Raw genomic sequence first — 20,144 nt, 5'->3', positions numbered from 1 at the left:
AGGCAATCACAAATGGACAAAGCCCTGTTTATTGGGACCTTTACATTCTTCCTCCTGGCTTCCATCCAGCAAATAACTATTTTCTTGAAGGAAATATTCTTCTTGAAAAACAGAAGCTGGGAGACTTTATCCATATGAAAACAAAAGACCTAGGCACCACCTAAGCTCCACATGATCATGCTGCCAGGATATCTGTCTATGGAAAAACATGCTGTTCTAACAGAAACCCGAGTCTTCCAGAAATAAGTGTTTTCCAAAAAGTATTCTAAAAATTGGTATTCTAAATCATATAATAGTATACTCTAAACTAGTTAAACTCTTTAACAAGCACCTTGTCTATGATGATGAAGGAGGGCAAAGAAAAATGCTTCATCCATAAAATTAAATCCATATCTATAAAACTACCAAAGAGTGGCAGGCTTAAGTGACTATTTCTGGCTAAGAGGTATATTCAAAACAAATCTCTGCCTCACAGATGATCTCATTTTAAACATGCAGGTTCAGACTTTCTGTGGCACCACTTAAAGCTGTACTCATGTTTCCAAAGTTAACCACAAACCATTCTATTTTAATTCTAGTCTGGTTTTGATTGACAGGGTGGACTTGGTTTTGTTTTTGTTTTTGGTTTGTTTGTTTGTTTGTTTGTTTGTTTGTTTGTTTTCAGAGATAAAGAATCACTACATGGCTCTGGCTGGCCTAGAACTCAGTATGTAGCCCAACTGTCCTCAAAAATGCAGTAAACCTCCTGCCTCGACCTTCCAAGTGCTGGAATTACAGGTGTGTATTACTATGCCTGGCTGAATCATACCACTTTAAAACACCAATTCCTTATTTTCATATGGCAATTATACTATCTGAGTTATCAGATCAAAAGAAAACTATAACACATATAAAATCTCTACCTGATGTCATAAAAAAATAAACAATTTACTGAATTTCTGAGGCTAGAGAGATGGCTCAGCTGGAGAGATGGCTCAGTGGTTAAGAGCACTAGCTGAGGACCCAGGTTCAATTCCCAGAACCCACATGGCAGCTCCCAACTGCCTGTAACTTCAGGATATGACAACCTCACCAGACATTCATGCAGGCAAAATACCAATGCATTAAAAAATAAAAATTAGTAAATAAATGATTTTTTTTTTTTTTGTAAAAGGACACTTGTTGCTCTTCCAGAAGACCTAAGTTCAGTTCCCAGAATCCACATGGCAGCTCACAATTACCTCTAACTACAGTTCCAGGGAATCCAATGTCCTCTTCTGGACTCTGCAGGCACTACATATATGTGGTCCACTTGTAATATACACACTCAGGCAAAACATAAATAAAAATAAATAAATCTTCAAAAAAGTTTAAATAAATTCCCTCCAATAAGCGCATGGCTCAGTTCTTCAGTGCCTCGTTCTGTACCCTTTGAACATCTACCCTTCCCTAAAATTGGAGTCACTTAAGTGCCACTGTTTGGCTGTTCACTTCTTTTCTTCCCAACAGTCTTGAACACTGTTGGATGCTTCAGTGCCAAACAGCACTGAGAGAACACTATTGTCACAGTAACTAATTCATAATTCATGACTTTAGAAGAAAGCAAAGTAGATGACAATGGCTGCTTCTCTTGTTTCTGTCCCAGGAGAGTTAATAATCACATCTGTAATGGTTGCAAATCCTGCTGTCCCTAAAGTTAAAACAACTTTAGGTGCCCCCCCTTCCCCTATTACCAGACAAGCAGGCACCCTGCTATTGTAACACACAAAAACTTTCAAGGAAAGCTCTGAGCTTATTGTTTTAAAATAATAACTGTACACGGGTTGCTTAAAAGGCACGTGAGACATGACAACCCATTTTAAACCCTTTGTGCCTGTGTTCCTGTGACAAAGAAATGATGATTGGAAGTTCCCACTATGGCAGACAAAATAATCTAACCACTGCTCCAGTCTCCCCACAAGGATCTCCATGACCTGATGGGGAGACCCTGTGACAACACATACATGACACATGTGACAGGGGAGACATGAAGTAGCATGTGAAACTCAGGTTGGCACATGTTAGAATAGATGAATCATTCTGATTTATCCCAATATGTCCAATGTCAACACATGGTTCTTTCTAAGGACAAGAGGAAGGCAGCAGGGTGTCAGGGCCAGCAATGTGTTAGGACCTGAGCCATCACTGGTATTTTGAGACTGACATTGACCATGAGCCAAGCAGCCTGTTGAAGATGAACAGGAAAAGGATATAGACTCATATCTAGTGCATCCAAGAAGGGTATACTCACCAATATCCTCTTTTTATCCCAATGAGACCCACAACAGAACTCTACAACTATAAAATTGCAGGTGGCCTAAGCTAGAAAATCAACAATTCGATACATCTAGCAGCAAGAGGAAACTGACATGTGCAGCACACACGCGAATGCAAGCACGCGCGCGCGCGCACACACACACACACGCACGCGCGCACACACACACACACAGAGCAGGGCTCAATCACTCATCCCTGCATTTGGAAAACGGGCTGTAAAATACAGCAACACAAGTACAAGCAGAAAGCAGCAGGAGCCCTGCTAGACAGCCTGAGCTTGCAGCCCCAGCCAGGCGTAATTACACAGCTCTGCATCTCCACACATAATCCTCAGGACAGCTCCATACGCACAGACCTCCCACCCCACCAAGGCTCTGTTTACCTTTCACCAGGCGACATAAGGAAGACAGTGAGAAAAGCAGATCACAGTGAGAGGTGCCTTCTGCAGGTGTTAGCTGAGCGTGAGCCTAGAACTGCTGGTGCTCATCCAACAAGGGGAGCTCCATCACTTGGTCATGGTCACACTGAAAAGCAGTGAGCTCACCTTTTGGCAGCAGAATCTTAAATATTAAAATCCACTCAGTGAGCTTTGGCCATCTCTCACTTTAATCACTCAGCAGAGCAAAAGATAATCATGCCCAGATTACCAGCCTCAAGAAATAAGTCCTCCCCAGCTTTCCCTCACAGCTCTCCCATGAACACATGCCATCCACCCTCCTACACACATCCCCCTGACCTTGAAATTCTACCCTAGGACCTCTGGATGATGCTTCAAAATCAGTCGGCCTTCTGCTGGCTCTAACAATTCAACCTGGAACAGTTTCCCTTGATCCCATACTCTCTCTCACCAGCCCCTACTTCTTTCTTTGGGGGCAATGTGGAAGTGACACTGATGATTCAGTTCAGGGCCTCACACATAGCAGGCAAGCCCCTGGCCATTTTGTTTGCATTCTAGTTTGAGACAGGGCCTAATTTTCCCAATCTGGAGTTGAAGTCACTCTGTGCTCAGGATGCCTGAATTAGAACTCTCTTGCCTCAGCCTCTCAAGGAGCCGGGATTATAAGTGTTTGCCCAGAGTATTAGCTTTCATGGAGTCTGGAGAAAAGGTTTCTCCCTTAGCACTGCATGTACTCTATCCTCTCCTTTTGAATTCATACAGTGCTTAATTCCTTATTTACAACAAAATGGTTTACACCGCAATGCATGTATGATCCACTCTTCTAAAGAAACTCTTAATATTCGGAGGAAGAAACAACCCTATCCCTTCACTTCTTTCCCATAGTTCTTTACACAACTTAACTGCACAATAGATATTTATTGAATGGCCAAAAACATAGTTTGGTGTATCTTGGTATATGCTGGTGCATCTTCACGAAAGAGAGAAAAACCGTGGCCATTCAGAAGGGCAATCAAACTACATGTAGTGAAATCTCTTTAAGACGACAAATTCAACTCCAGTAAAATGACCATGTTCCAGGGTCTTTCCTCCTCTTCATTTGGTTTTGCTTGGGTTTTGTTGTTTGTTTGTTTGTTTGTTTGTTTGTTTGTTTGTGAGATGGTCTCAGAGCAGAGACCATGCTCATGTGGAACTGATGAAATTCCTACCTCAACACTGATTTAAACCATCACAACCACCTATTTGATTTAGCTCTTCCAGTCAGTCCTAAAGACCTTGCACACGCAAGGCAAATGCTGTGCACTCAGCTACAATACAACTGTTTGCTTCTGACACATAGAAAAGATGCTGATGAGTAGAGTCAGATGAACTCCACCCACCATAGTTCTTGCCACCCTATACCTAAATTCCTACCACATGAGTTAGGCCCTAGAAGCTGCCTGATAAGAAACTGGAGGCCATGTTGGAAAAGCAAGCAAGCAATAACAGTGCAAAGGAGATGTCCCCTCCCAAAGTCAATCTTCAACCATCTCAGGCCATTCTTGTTCGGAGAGAATAGACCCTCCCAGCATCAACTTCAAAATAAAGCTACCCTTGTCATTTACAACTTATATCTGCTAGCTAGATCTTGGGATAGGAAACCCACTACCCAAACAGACATGAATAGATGAACTTCAGTAAGAGCTGGGAAGTCCTGTTCTTCCACCAAGTGCTATTAGTAGAGACAGACCAGAACTAGGTCTTTTCTTGACTTACTTTTAAAAATATTTATTAATATGTATTATTCTTTATGTCTACTCATACAAGCATGTGACTATGCATAAGCATGTGCATGCAGGTGTTCACAGAGGCCAGAAGAGGGCATCATGTCCCCTGGAGCCGGAGTTGAAGGTTGTTGTGAGCTGCCAGATGTGTGTGCTGGGAAACCAACTCTGGTTCTCTGAAGAGCAGCAATAGTTGTTAACCACTGAGCCATCTCTCCAGCCCTACTTTTATTTTTTTATGTGTATGCATGCCTATCTGTATGTACAGAAACACATATCTGTATATGTGCAGAAGTGTACAGGTGTCCACAGAAGCCAGGAGACATTAGATCCGCTGGAGCTGGAATTGCAGCCAGTTGTGACCCACCCACAATGAGTACTGGAAACAGCTCTGGTCCTTTGAAAGAGCAGTGCACAAACTCTTAACAACTGAGCTATTTCTCCTGCTTCCATTTTCCTGACCTCTTAAGCAAAAGGCACAGAAAAGAAGATAAATAAAATAAATATAGTTCTACATCCTGTCATGGAATGAAAAGGGGCTTATGTGGACCTGGAGACCTACAGGCAGGTAATGGCTGCTTGGGAGGCGGAGACATGCTCTCCACTGGTACAGCCGCTGAGAGGTGCCTGTTTCAACTTCTTTTCCTGTTGCTGTGAGGAAACAGTCAAAGACAGCTGAAGAGAGGAAGGGTTTGCTGAGCTCACAGTTCCAGCTCACAGCCCATCACCACAGGGAAGTCAGAAGAGCTGAAGCCTGAGCCCTTTGGCTCACATCACATCCCCAGACAAGGGCAGGAAGCAGTGAATGAACCCAAGCATGCCGATGCTCAGCTGGTTTTTTTCCTTTCCCTACAGTCCAGGGCCCAGTCTATGAAATGGTTCTGTGTACATTCTTTACACCTCAACCAACCAATTAAGAAAAGTCATCTCAGGACAAGCTAATCTACACAAGTCTTCCCTGAGAGTCCCTTTCCAAGTGCTTCTATATAGGGTCAAGTTGATGACTAACCATCACAGTGCCTATGCTCCTACATATAACCCTAACGAACCGAATCAGGTCACCAAATGAGAGTGAATCAGAGACAGAGGGACAGAGGGAGACAGAGAGTAAACATGAAAGAAGATGGAGGGCTATCTGGGAAGAGAAAGGGGATTAGCAGGAATGAAGAGGGGGCAAGAGAAAATAATGGGAGCTGAATATGATCAAAATACATTATAGACATGTAGGAACGTGTCATAATGAACCTCATTATGCATAATGAAAATATGCTAATAAAAGCATTCAAATACACAGTTCTATCAGACAAATATGCCTCGATCTCTCTATTTCTGTACATAAGGGCTGCTATGTATCCATCAATTATTAGGCTTAATTAATAAGTTGTTTTAAGAACAGTATAATTCAAAATGGTAAGTACTAAGAAATATTATTCAAAATCATAATTTAAGGAATTGGCTCAGTGGTTAAATGCCTCACTGGAATGCCAAAGGCTCTGGATTCTGTCCTTGGCATTTAAATAAAATTCCACTTCAAAAGCAAACCAAACTGATACCAAACTTAAAAATGAGCTCTTAACATAGCAGAGATATTTGCAACTAACAATCTACTGCATTTCTCAGCTCACAGTAGGTCCTCAAAATGTTTTCAACATTTTAACTACCAATGCCAAGTCAGCCTCAGAAGTATCTGTAGTCTGGCCCTAAGGCATCACTATATCGAGTTGCCATCACCTCTCACATCACATAGACAATGACACTTCACTGTATTCTCTGCTTGCGTCCTGAAATATTTTTGTTTGTTTGTTTTTTGAGACAGGGTTCCTTTATGTATCCTGGATATCTCTCTCTCTCTCTCTCTCTCTCTCTCTCTCTCTCTCTCTCTCTCTTGTTTGTTTGTTTTTTGAGACAGGGTTCCTTTATGTATCCTGGATATCTCTCTCTCTCTCTCTCTCTCTCTCTCTCTCTCTCTCTCTCTCTCTTGACCAGGCTGGAACTCAGAGATCTGCCTAACTCTGCCTCCCAAGAGCTGGGATTAAAATGTGAATGAAGGTCAGTCTACCACATTGCCAAAGTTTTATTTACACAGTCAGTGTCTCATGACCTTGAAGTCTGTATTCAGCAATGAAATCACTTGGCTTTCTATCTTACCCAGTTATTAATCACAAGCAAGGAAGGAAGAACTTTCCTCGGAAACTGTGAACCTCTGCTGGCCCACATCCTCTCTGGGTTGTATTCACTTCCAGTGACGGTCACTGAGAACCATGCAATGACCTGCACTTTCTTGAAAACACATTCAACACTTTGTTGGAGAGAAAACAGAACAGCTACATGACTCTATGACAAATGCTGTTGGAAGTATACAAGTTGGACAGGGTGAGCTAAAGGAGAGCAATGGGAGCTGGGCAGAAAGGAAGATTGTAAGGCTCTGTAGTCAGCCTAGCAGACCCTTTCCTGTCTATAAATGAAGGGGAGACTTCCAGCTTTAGATGTACCCACCAGGTCTCCTCCAGCATTCCCACTTCATACATTAAAAATAATAATAATAAAAGCCACTGTATCAGTTACTTTAGCTAATACAACATGACAGCACACCTGTTAGGAGCAACTTGGAGGAAAATTTGATTTTGGTTCATAGTTCAGATGGTTTCAGTCCATCATGGCAGAACTGAGGACTTCATGGTGACAGGATCATATGGTAAGGCTCTTGCTGTCACAGCCAACAAGAAGTAGAATATACAGCCACAACTAGAGTTATATACAGTTATTAAAGGTCCAGATCTATAGACCTACATGAACCAGCTATGACCAGCCCCATAAGGGCTTCACAGCCTCCCAAAGCCACATCACCATATACACAGCAATGGTCAAAATATGAGCCTATGGGGTCACAGATACAAAGCACAACAGCTAGTTTTGCTCTCACCAAAGATGACTTTTTAGAAGTCAGAACGAACGAGCTGGCTTTTCTTGTTCTTGTTGTTGCTGTCATTAACAAAGGAAATCTTTCCAACCAGTTTGGAATTGTTTCCACAATGATTGGTGGTGATGGTGGTGGTGGGAATTTAGCCTGTGTTTTTAATTTGAGTACCACCGAGGAAGTGGTGGCCTAATAAATGTGATCCCAGGAACTGCCCTGCATCTGTAATTAACATGCCCATCTTTCCTCACAGCCCTGCAAAGCCCCTCTCAGCAGCCAGAAATAGAACCATCTGCTCTTTCCACAACTCCTGGACAGTTTTCACTCAAGCACAGCCCTCTGGACTAAGCCCGCAATTAAAACTAATATTGTCCTGCCTACTAAGCTAATTTTTTTTCCCCAAGGCATGAATAATTGGCTGAAAATGAAGGGCAAAATTAGAAAATGTGATAAAGAAATCCCTCCCCACTTCCTAATATTAGTCATGCTCTATGTGGGCCAGGCCACAAGTGCAAACTGTAGTCTCTCTGAAATCCCACAAGGTCGCCAAGTCAGTCTATGGTGTGAGGCAGTGGGAAGGGACACTAAATTCAATGAGAACACTAAATTCCTTCCCACCATAGTTTAGCCCTGTCCTCTAGACTAGGAGGGTTTTCAGAAAACTTCCTCATCTTCTTCCATCATACAAGGTCATGGCATAAGTTGGCGAACATGCTCTTTTGGTTTACTTTACAAAGTAGATGTAAAGAGTGAAGTCTTTATTGTTTCTCTTGGAAGTAGTACCAAGAAACATAACAAGTACTAAAATGTAATAGTACATTTTAATAGTTAGGATTACTATTGCTCTATTGAAACACCAAGACCAAAATCAAGGTCGGGAGGAAAGGATTTATTCGGCTTATACTTCTACAACAGGGTCCATCATTGGACAGGACAGGAACTCAAACAGGGCAGGAACCTGGATGCAGGAGCTGATGCAGAAGCCATGGAGGGGTGCTGCTTGCTGGCTTCACTCTCCATGGCTTTCTCAGCCTGCCATCTTACAGAACCCAGGACCACCAGCCCAGCCCAGCACTGAGCCCTCCCTCATGAATCACTGGTTAAGGAAATGTCCTACAGGTTTGTCTCCAGCCCAATCTCATAAAGGCATTTTCTCAATTGCAGGTCCTAGTTCTCAAATGACTCTAGCCTGTGTCAAATTGGCATAAAACCAGCCAAGCACAGAGACAGAAAGCTGGCCAATGAAAGATCTTTTATTATCAATCATGTTATGACTGATTAGGAAGCCTTGGGCACATGGCAAACCACTGTGAATCATTCACCTCAAAAGCAGACCAAGGGTAACACAGAACGATGGAACAATTACACTTTAGCTATCAAGGGCTGGGGGTTAATAGGAACTGAAGCTTTAGGAAATGGATATGAGCTTATTCAGTCGGAGGTACACACAGCTGGATCCTGCAGCTGGAAGTCCCAGTGTAGGGAAATGTTATGTAGGGGTAAAGCACCAATACCCCTGGGCAGTTTCCAAAGGAGTACTAAAACAAGAGGCCACCGTGTTTGTTCAGGGACATGTTTTCCACAACATACCACTGGAATTTTCTCCCACACAATTACCCTTAAAGTAAGAGGATGTAATGCTACACTTGAGTGGTGCGGGGTCTCATATTACTAAACACAGTCAATATCTGTTGTTTTGTGAAGCAAGGGAGTACCATGTGGGAAAGACACAGAATCTGTGACGATCTTCATCAGTGTTCTACTTGGAATGCCATTGAAACAGTGGCCAAAGATGTTTAATCCATTCTTGCTGGCTGAGGGAGAAGTGATCAAAGGCAGAAAGAGAGGGGTGGAATGGTAAGAAGGGGTGGAATGGTAAGACGGGCAAAGGCCACTAGCAGAATCTTGAAACATGGCAGTACAACTGGGGAGGCATAGCAAAGAAGTTTCTTATGGCAAATAGCTACAGAAATTACAATGGCCTTTACAGCCATTGAAGCAGGACATTCTCCCCAAGCATGGTTGGATACCATAAAAAGCTAAAATGATACGCTCAGGATGCGAGGCTAAGCACTGCACTCAGGGTCAGCCGCTTTGGACCCAGAGAAGAGCATGTCTGATTGCATGCGGGTTGATGCCCCAGGTCCCGCCTCTGAGAAAAAGGTATCGGACGGGTCCGATGCTCTTTGGGTGGATGACACCTAAATGAACATTTGTACAAAGTCCCAATTTATTTCTAATATCAGAGATCAGACCTCAACTCTTGCCTGATGCGTCTAAAACAAAAAGGGGGAACTGTAGAGAGCTGCGGAATGCTATGCCTTAAAGATGGAGCTGGTTTCCGCCTTCCACCTTCCCGATGGTGAGTGCTCTCTGTCACGAACAACTCCACATTTGGCTAAGGCCGAGGATCTGGCTTGCTTCCATGTATGTGGACCTATCTGCATTGCCCCCGTGGCACGCCTGGGTTGGCTACCCAGAGGCTATTTAAGCTGTGGGCTGGCTTTCCCCGGGGTCCGAGGATTGTTCAATGTTCCTGAATAAACTGCATTGAAAAAAAAAAAAAAAAAAAAAAAAGAATTGTTTAGGGCCAGGGAGATGGCTCCGTGGGTCGATGCACCTGCTATCAAGCCAGATGATCTGAATTCAATCCTCTGGACCCACTTGTGGAATAGAGAGAACGGATGCCAGCAAGTTGTGTTCTGATGTCCACTTGTGAGTTATGGCATGTATGCATAAACTATACAGATATATACATATAATAATTAAACAGATGTCATTGTTTTAAGAAAAGGAGAGGGGACTAGAACAATAGTTCAGAGGTTAAGAGTGTTTCATATTCTTTCAGAAGATCAGAGTTTGGTTTCCATACATATAGTGTATGCAAACAAAACACCCATGCACATAAAAATTAAAAATCCATTTAAAAATACAGACTACCTATACCATAACAACTAGATGTTAGCGGAGAACAATGTTATCAAACACACTAAACTCAACCGAGTCCTCTGAGCACCACTCAACAATCCACATCAACAGTCCTAAAATGAAACTTCCTATCCCAAAAGTAGGTTCCTAGGAAGATATAAAAAATAACCAACTAGAATCCAGGAAGAAGCCAACGACAGTGATAAAAACAAACATAAGAAAAAGGCTAGATAGCACTTGGAAGGCAACGGCAGGTGAATGTCAGGAATGTGAGGCCATGGTCTACACAGAGTTCCAGAGCAGCCAGGGCTACACAGAGAAACCCTGTCTCGAAAAAGTGAACAATCAAACAAAAACAAGAACCACAAAATATCTACCTAGTTCTCTCTAATCACTGCCTGTGGTTGGGCTGAGGCTGCACTACCATATAAAATTGAGTGTGCTGACGCAGGCCTGGAATCCCAACAGTTGGAAGTTAGAGGCAGGAGGAGCCGAGGTGCTGACCATCTTCAACTACCAACCAGTCTGAGGCCAGCCTGGGCTTAAGAAGAAATGACAATGACAACTTTATAACCAACCAATGTTAGCAAATAAGTATTTCCTAATACTTATTTGTGTTTTTCTTAAAACACAACCTAGTTGATTTGAAGCAGAGTAAGGGTGCTCACATTTCCACGGAAGCCCTGAGGTCAAGGGTGATTCCGGGACACTCATTTGATCCTCCTCTCCCATGGAGTGTCCGTTTCAGTGGATTAAGGATTGTAAAAACAAAAACAAACGAACAAACAAAAAACTCACTCCATTAATAGGAAAATAGCTATCTTAACAAACATGACAGAAGGTCTGCTTACACAATGGAAGTGTCTGCTTCTAAACCTCTGAGAACAAGGCTAATATTAAACTGTTGGGCTTCACCAGCCCTAGCACAGAACCTAGCCAGAGCATATATTACAAAACGAAGTCACAGAAAACAAAATTCTGTGATCTTACTAGAGTCCCAAAGCGCAGATTAACTTAACAAATAACAGGGATCAAGATACTAATAACATATCATCATGGGGAAATGAGGGGGATTTGGCAGGAACCAAAGTACAGGCTCCAAGCCTGCTGCTGTGATCACTCAAGGCAGGCTGTGGGTGGGTGAAAGGGGTTTGGGAGTGACTGGCCTCCAAATTCCACAACTCCTCACCATTTTAGTACTTTCCTCTTCCCACAGGTTGCAGGGGGCAGTGAAGAGAACAGAAATCAACCTAGAAATCTGCATACTTCTGCCACAGTGTGCATCTCTAAGAAAATTTTAACTCCTCAAAATACAGGCCCTTTTTGTAAGATAGGGTCTTGTGCCACACAGTCTAGCCTCAAACTCAAACTCTCTATGTAGCCAAGGATGACAACGGCCCTGAGCCTCCATTACAGAAGCGAGTTACCATCCTGGTCTATGTGCCACTGGGGATCAAAACCAGAGTATCATCTCATACATGCTGGACAAGCAGTCTGCCAACTCAGCTACATCTCCAACCCAAAAATGCAACCCTTGTCGTAAGAAAGGAAAACTTATGCTTATCTTTTTAAACAAGTTCTCAGGGTTTTTTAAAAAGTTTTTTATTTATTATTCTTTCAGTTCCTCTCTCTCACTCTCTCTCTCTCTCTCTCTCTCTCTCTCTCTCTCTCTCTCTCTCTCTGTGTGTGTGTGTTTTGTGTGTAAGTGCACAAATCAGAGCACACAAGCGGAGATCAGTGGACAACTTTTGGTAGTCAATTCTCTCCTCTCACCATCAGTTCCAGAGATCAAACTCAGGTCTACAGATTTGAGGAGCAAGTACCTCTGCCTCCTGAGCCGCACAGTGGCCTAGGACCTCATTCTTAACACATAGTGACTTAACTATTGATGTCCCGCTAAACTATGTTTTAATTGATCAGAAATAAATAATAGAAATGAAAGAAGACATCAACACTAACAAAAATTTATACAGTACTCACTGTCAGTGGGCCTGGCTGCTGTAACTGTTTTACCTTAGGGCTCCTAACTGAGACATTTGACAATTTCTATAGACATTTTTAGAGCACTCAAAAGTTAGCGGGATATTCATTCATTTCGAGCTGGCTTCTTTACTGATCATTTGGTCTTTAACCTGACTGGTCAAGGACTATTCCACACCCGTTACTTTGAATGATACTTTCTGTCTGAAGAGACTATAAGTAACTAAAGTAAATATATGTCTAATGAAACCTAAAGTACTAATAAGTAATTGTTTTCACTACTACAAAGTAATTCAGAGAGATTAGAGACATGTTAGCTTTTAAAAAAGCCATCTTCTTCACCAGGTCCCTGAAGGCAATGACATCAGAAACAGACACCACGTCACAAGTATTCATCTGTGTTGTGAATGTGTCTGCAACCATGGCATGGAAGGATCCTAAAGGTCTGAATGTGAGTACACTCAAGAAGAACTCAAATCAAAACTTGATGTGTTAAAATAATAACTCAACTGTAAATCTTTTAAAAATCAATAATAACTCTTGAGGAAACTTTTGAATTTGTGTTAATAACTTCATGAATAATATACCAATAGTGGTTCATTTGTTTAACAAATATAGCAATGATGTTAACTAAAGTCAGATGCAGTGATGCACGCCTGTAATCCCAGCACTCAGGGAGGCAGAGGCAGGCGGCTCTCTGTGAGTTTGAGGCCAACCTGGTCTACAAAGCAAGTCCAGGACAGCCAAGGATACACAGAGAAACCCTGTCTCAAAAAAACAAAAAGAAAAAAAGATATTAACTAAGGCAAAGGAGAGGAGACTGGGCACACTCTCAGACCCATTGTACAATTTTCCCGTATTTATAAAATTATTCTAAAAGAAAGGTAAAAATGCAGACTGGTGGCCACCAAGCCTGACAACCTGAGTGCAATCCCCAGAGCCCATATAGAAGAAAAGGAGAACTGATTGCCACAAGTCGTCCTCTGGACTTCATGTTCATAGACACACACACACACACACACACACACACACCAAAAACAAATGCCAAAAAAACAAGGAAACAAAAAACAACAACAAAATAAACACAAAACACAGATAGATAGATAGATAGATAGATAGATAGATAGATAGATAGATAGATAGGTAGATAGATGGGGGTGAGAAGAAATATTATAAGGTTAGGTAAATAATGTATTTTCTCAAACATAAACGAAAGCAAGAAATACTCAGGGTATATTTAGTCTTCATACAGTGCTGATCTGTGAGGCAAAAACAATAAAGAAAAGTAGCTTCTTTCAGGCATCTCAATCCCACCAGTAACCTGCCTGCATCCACATAACTCTGAGTCAGTGCTGTCTTCTTGATTGGTAAGAAAAATCCCCAAGCAACCAAAATGACCCAAGAGCTGGGATGGGTCTAAGGAATCAAGCCGGGAAGGACAAGCCAGCCTTAAACTCAGAGCCTAAAAGGAGAGTCTCAGGCATGCATCAGTGGAAGCAAGAAAGATGCTCCCGGGGCCTACATGTCAGAGGCAGACCAGCTTTCAACAGGACAGATCAGCAACATCTCTCATAAAGGCAGTGTTGGGAAATATATCAGGGGTATCTGAAATGTATCCCAGGGGAAAGTTCTGGATCAGAGAAGATGAAATCCATATTCAGATATCAGGAAAGAATCCTTGGACAAGGTTTACTTGGCTGACAAAGCAGAGAATCATTCTAAGAGCAGAGTGACCTTTGAGGACACACCTGCAAGTGCCAGGGCTGGGGGTGACTCAGTTATTGCAGTACTTGATAGTATACCAGCAGCCTCGGGTTCTGTCCTCAGCACCAGGGAAACCAGGCATGGTGGCGTTCACCTGTGACCCCAGTGTTAGGATTAGGGGTCAAGGTCAATGTGGGCTGCAAAGAAACACAAGCTTTTTGCAGTACTTCTCAGTGCCAAGCTCCAAAGCACTAGTCCAGCAGCTGGCAGCCAGCAAAGCAGATCTGCTCAACTCCAGCCACACCAAGGCTAGAAAACTGGCAGGGTGAAGGGGTGGCATAACAAAATGGGAAGGCAGTTTGAGGCTCAATGGGCATTCCAACTCAGAAAACTCAACCTGCTTCCTTTAACTTACAGTCATTTCTGCACAAGAACCTCTTCACATGCTAATTATTTTTCCAATTTTAGCCAACTTGAACAGCAGAATAGTGCCCTCTTGACCAGGCTGCTTAGCACTGCAACTTGTTTTTTGTTGTTGTTGTTTTTTCCCCCTGCAATCTGCCTGCTGGTGAGCATATCAGTACTGTCCGGATGTTGATGTCAGTAGCACTCACACCCACTACCTTTCCTCACAACTGATCAAGAGCTCAAAACCGGCACTCAGGTGTGGGCTGAGGCTCTACAGCATATCCTCACTGCTGCTCCTGCACTGCAAACTCAGGGCAAATGCCTATCACTCCCTCCGCAAAGTGTATGTTATGACCCTGGGCCACCGGTCAGTAAAATCGATAAATTTAAACCAGATTTAGGGTCAGAGACTCAGCCCAGTTTAAGAGCCCTTGCCTAGGGGCTGAAGAGATGGCTCAGAGTTAAGAACACTGTCTGCTCTTCCAGAGGTCCTGAGTTCAATTCCCAGCAATCACATGGTGGCTCCTCACCATCTATAATGAGATCTGGTGCCCTCTTGTGCCCTGCAGGCACACATGCAGGCAAAACATTGTATATATAATAAATAAATAAAACAAGCAAACAGAAAGAAAGTCCATGCCTAGCAGGCAAAAAGCCTGGGTTTTGAATCAGCATCACCTGAGCTAGGCACTACCTCATGGACCTACTGTAATTCCAGCCTTCTAACCATACGAGACTCTCTCAAAAGCACGAAAGGACAACTACAAAGATTTAAGCCACTGCATCACTTACACTCAGAGTCTTAAGACCCAGAAAACAGCACGTGCTCAATATGTGTTCACCACATCATTTATTATTTTTTTTCCAATTCTTGACCATATTTAGCACAACTCAAGAAAGATACGCAGATGAAAACTGTAAAAACAAGAAACAGGACAGGGGCCTACCACGAAGGGCCTTTGAAAGACTCTACCTACCATTATATCAAAGCAGATACTGAGACTCATAAACAAACTTTGGGCACAGTGCAGGGAATCTTAGGAAAGAAGGGGGAGATAGTAAGACCTGGAGAGGACAGGAGCTCCACAAGGAGAGCAACAGAACCAAAATATCTGGGCACAGGGTCTTTTCTGAGACTGATTCTCCAACCAAGGACCATGGAGATAACCTAGAACCTCTGCTCAGATGGAGCTCATGGCAGCTCAGTATCCAAGTGAGTTCCCTAGTAAGGGGAATAGGGACTATCTCTGACATGAACTCAGTGGCTAGTTCTTTGACCACCTCCCCCGGATGTGAGAATAGCCTTGCCAGGCCACAGAGGAGGACAATGCAGCCAGTTCTGATGAAACAGGATAAGCTAGGGTCAGATGGGAGGGGAGGAGGACCTTCCCTATCCGTGGACTTGGAGCGGGACATAGGAGGAGATGAGGATGGGAGGATGGGATTGGAAGGGGAGGAGAGAGGGGACTACAGCTGGGATACAAAGCGAATAAACTGTAATTAACAAAAAAATAAAAATTTAATTTAACAAAACAAAAAGCTTGAAAACTAAACCTTACCTCTTTCCCAGTGCATACCCAGCAGGGTAGGAATTACTCATCATAAGACACCAGGCCGAAACTACTTCCTGGCAAGGCATGCAAACACACCCTGACTATACTTTTCTTTTTTGTGCACTAGTGACTCAGAGTTGGATAATAAATACACATCCTTCTTTCTAACTTGCATGCTTTCAACAGTGTCTCATTATGTAATCCAGCTCTTCCTAAAACTCACCTTGTAGACCAAGCTGGCCTGTAGTCATCCTTCTCTCCCCCACTTCCGACCAAGTGTGAGCATTACCAGTATATACCATCATGCCCAACTGATACACAGTTATAACCATCTTAACTAATTCAGTTGCATCTAGAGGACTAGCAAGCACTATCCAGCATGGGTGAGCCTCTGAGTTATCACTTAAGAAAGGGGATCTGCTTTAACAGCAAAAGAACACAGGAGCTACAAACTGAAAGGAGTTTAGTGCCATAGAGCAAGCAGAAGCTGAAAACATCAAGTCTTGAAGTCAACACGAAAATAGGCCAGGTCGGATGCCAGGAGACTAACCGTGGAATTAAGTTCTCAACAAGGAGCTGGTTGTCAAGAGAAAGGGGTCAGTGCTGGTTCTGCAGAAGAGGACCTGCTTCTTGGATAGTTACCTGGCAGTGTTTACACTGATGATGTAGAAGTGAGCTGAAAGAATCTGTCTTGGTGTCTATCTTCCTAGCACCTTGGGGCTAGCCTGCTATGGTATCTGGAGCAAGCAGCATCCATCAAGATTCTAGACTACTGTCACAGCTCTCTTCTAGCTAGAGAAATGACCCTCTCTGCAGACTAAATAAAGCTTTTTATACAAGGCACCAGAAAGCAAATAGGTCATGAGCAGAGAATTGCAGGGGCAGCTAGGTGCCCAGCCTCTCTGCTTGCCTGCGAAAGGAACTGGGTGGGGGGATCCTTTCTGAGCAAATGAAAGTGAATTCTGAAACCAGCAAAAATGCGGCACCCTGCCATGACCACAAGCTCCAAACAAGTGCAGTCCACTTGTTGCCCTGTACGGCTGTGTATTTCCTGCCATGCAGAGCATCTGCAGTTAAATGAGCCCTGCTGAAAATTACAGGCTCAATGCTCTGATGTGGAAAATTCCCAAGGAATCTCAAATGAAGGATAGGAACAAATCAGTAAAGAGTAAATGTTGATAATCATGGTGCCAGATTTAAACAAAAATCTCACCTTCCTGTAATACCCTGACGTCTTTTTTCTATATTAGCTTAAAAGACTCCATTAATATAAATGGTCATTATCTGCCATAATCCTTCCCTGAGTTTGGCTAAGATAAGGAATTTGTATATACATATACCTTTATAGAACAAAATGTGCCTTACCAGTTTTGTCTTGAAGATATAATTAATTTATTGATTTTAAGGTTGTCTCTGTGTGTCTGATGTATATACATCAGTGTGCAGGCCAGAGAAGCTGCTGGGTCTCCGGGAACAAGATTATGGATGGTCATGAGCCACCCCTGCATGTGCTGAGAACTGAACCTGGGTCCTCTACAGGGGCATCAAGTCATCTTAGCCACTGAGCCCTCCCTCCAGCCGCTGGCTTCACTGAGTTCAGTGGGATTTAATTTCAAGTCTTACTCCACAGCCTCCTTCTCCAAACTCTAACATGCTCCATAATATATGGAAAGTGGACCTTTACAGAATTCTGGGTTTACCATCCATGCAAAATTAATTACCAGTATATTAAAAAATGTAAAAAAAAAATATTGAGGGTACTTAAATAATGACTAGTCTCAGCATGGTTCAGGATGACAGCTGTCTCCACAGCAGCCAAAAAGAAAGGAAAAATGTGTGGTCTGAGTCCAAAGATGTAAACCTCTATCTCAGAGATCAGCAAAATAATGTCGATCTTTTAAGTTAGAGGTTAACCATCTTAAAACTCAATATTAAAAGCAAGTTATTCAAAAGCTCTCATTTTCTGTAGGAAATTCTTTTGGAATGAGTAAGTGTTTTAAAAAAGCAACAAAAGAAAACAGACACCAAAGCAGGAAAAGATGATTGAAGGATGTGTCCAGAGAACCAGTCAACATGCTCAGAAATTCTACCACACATTAAGAAGAAATTCAAGCACTCCCCTGCCTTCTGTGGGGCAGTTTAATGATAAAGGCACACTTGCTTTCCCAGTAGTCCAGTAAGCTATATGTGACCTGGTATTTGTCATCTTCAGTTATTTGCTTGTGGCTTGTTTTTGTTTTGCTTTAATAGCATGCCACTAACACAAAGCTTTTAAACTGCAGTACAAAAAGTAAACCTTGTACTATGGAAACTTAGATATAGAGCTTTATATTTTTACATACACAGTAAAAAGTTAGGCAGAATACCAAAGGTATTAGCTGTGGTTATGAAGAGGGGACCAAGGGGAGGAAGACAATTTTCTGTTTTGTATAATTTTGATTTTGCATTAGTTTTTGTTTGCAGGCGTCTCACTCTTTAAGGTTGTTTTACTGCGATATTAAATAAAAGTTAGAAGTGAGGTGAAAACATTGTTAAAATGTGCCTCCAAATTGAGAGCACTTTCACCAGCACGGTCATACTAAGTGCTGCCTGACTCACAGTCCACGTTTACACAAACAGCCTGACCTGTGTTCTTTAGCCTCAGACTACAATTTCACCTCACACAATGGTAGAAGTAGGCTATGACTCATCTTCCTCAGCAAAACAATGCTAGTCCTAGGGCAGTGGGAAAAAACTACTTGGAGTTGCCAGTTCACTGAACTGTTGAAATTAAGGTCAAAGTGTTGAGACAGGAACCAGGGGGCCACTGGACCCAGATCCTATCACATTCCCACCTAGTCCATAACAGAGCTTTCCAACAAGCCCCGAACTTGCTAATAATTGAAACAGGAAGCACCTGTTGCCCTCTAAGAAAGGGTCAGAGAGTGTTGGGAAATATAATCCAGATCCAGGACCAGTTGTACAAGCAGCCATTCAAGTGATGCTGAGGAAAAATACAGCACAAGATAATGGTGTGCAAAGCTTCAGCCTACACATTTGTGAGTACCATATTTGGTGTGCTTGATTTCCTATTCCTAGACACTGAACAGCAATCCAAGTCCAGTATCAATCAATGCATAGTATCATCAGTTACACAACTGACTCTTTTATTTTCCTGGTGCTATTAGTAGAGCGTGCACAGTACCTAAAATATGCAAATCCTCAACACTATCCCCAGGGGAATCATGCTGAAGAGACCTTCTCTCCAAAATTCAACGATGATTCACATAGTTCATGGCAAGGGTATCTGGCATCCAGGACTCCAAAGAGCTCAGTAGTGTCATTTTCTTTTCTTTTTTTTTCTGACATAGGGTCTTACTATGAATTCAAACACAGCGTGGCTTGGAACCACAGAGATCTGCTTGTCTCTGGCCTTGCCTCTGGAGTGCTGGTATTTAAGGCTTATGCCACCATGCCTGGCTCCAGCGCAGTGGTTCTAACTAAACCTTCCTAATGCTGCGACCCTTTAATGCCTCATGTTGTGGTAACACCCAACCATAAAATTATTTTTGTTGCTACCTCCTAACTATAATTTTATAACTCTTAGGAATCATAATGTAAATATCTGTGTTTTCTGATGGACTTAGGTAGCCCCTGTGAAAGGGTCTTTTTACCCACCCCAGGGATCACGACCCATTTAATCACATCTCTCAGTCACCTCTGCCTTTCTTTTCCTGAATAAATTGGAATTCTTGTGCCTCTGTAATTGATAAGCTGACTGGTTTTCATCATCAACAACTCCTTTCTCTGTAGACAGCAAGATCTCGCGGCTGGCACTCTGCTCTCAAGTCTGTGCTCTTGCATGGGGCCAGCACGGGGCAAGTCAGACAGCCCAGGAAACATCAAGATGACCTTGCTCCACCCTCTTACTCAGTGACAGATTTCACCCCATGCCACATATAGGCAATTTTTATACCCTTAGTGCTTCCTGGAGTACAGCCTTGTACCACGTGACTAAATGCTAACTAAATACAGGAAGGAGTAAAAAAAAAAAAAATTAAAGAAACATCACATATTTCTGCTTTTTTTATTTCTTTTTTTTTATTTTCTTTTTTTTATTTTATTTTTTTCTTATCAGTTACATTTTATTAACTCTGTATCCCAGCTGTGTCCCGATCCCTCATTCCCTTCTAGTCCCTCCCTCCCTCCCTCATCTCCAC

The 20,144-nt window shown here is 42.6% G+C and overlaps 1 protein-coding gene and 1 long non-coding RNA gene across 4 annotated transcripts in view; one reads left to right on the top strand and one right to left on the bottom strand.

The window, feature by feature from the left end:
• Window positions 1-20,144, bottom strand: part of Utrn (utrophin) — a 524,212-nt gene that overhangs the window by 438,626 nt on the left and 65,442 nt on the right. The gene's annotated exons all lie outside the window — the stretch shown is intronic.
• Window positions 1-20,144, top strand: part of LOC132653101 (uncharacterized) — a 33,552-nt gene that overhangs the window by 8,992 nt on the left and 4,416 nt on the right. Inside the window, exon 2 of the long non-coding RNA XR_009590793.1 lies at window positions 12,626-12,731. This is a non-coding gene — a long non-coding RNA (uncharacterized LOC132653101). The remainder of the gene's footprint in view (window positions 1-12,625; window positions 12,732-20,144) is intronic.

Source organism: Meriones unguiculatus, chromosome 3, assembly GCF_030254825.1.
Source record: "Meriones unguiculatus strain TT.TT164.6M chromosome 3, Bangor_MerUng_6.1, whole genome shotgun sequence".
Taxonomy (NCBI): Eukaryota; Metazoa; Chordata; class Mammalia; order Rodentia; family Muridae; genus Meriones; species Meriones unguiculatus.
Note: the sequence above shows the minus strand (reverse complement) of the source record. Positions and strands in the feature narration are given on the sequence as shown.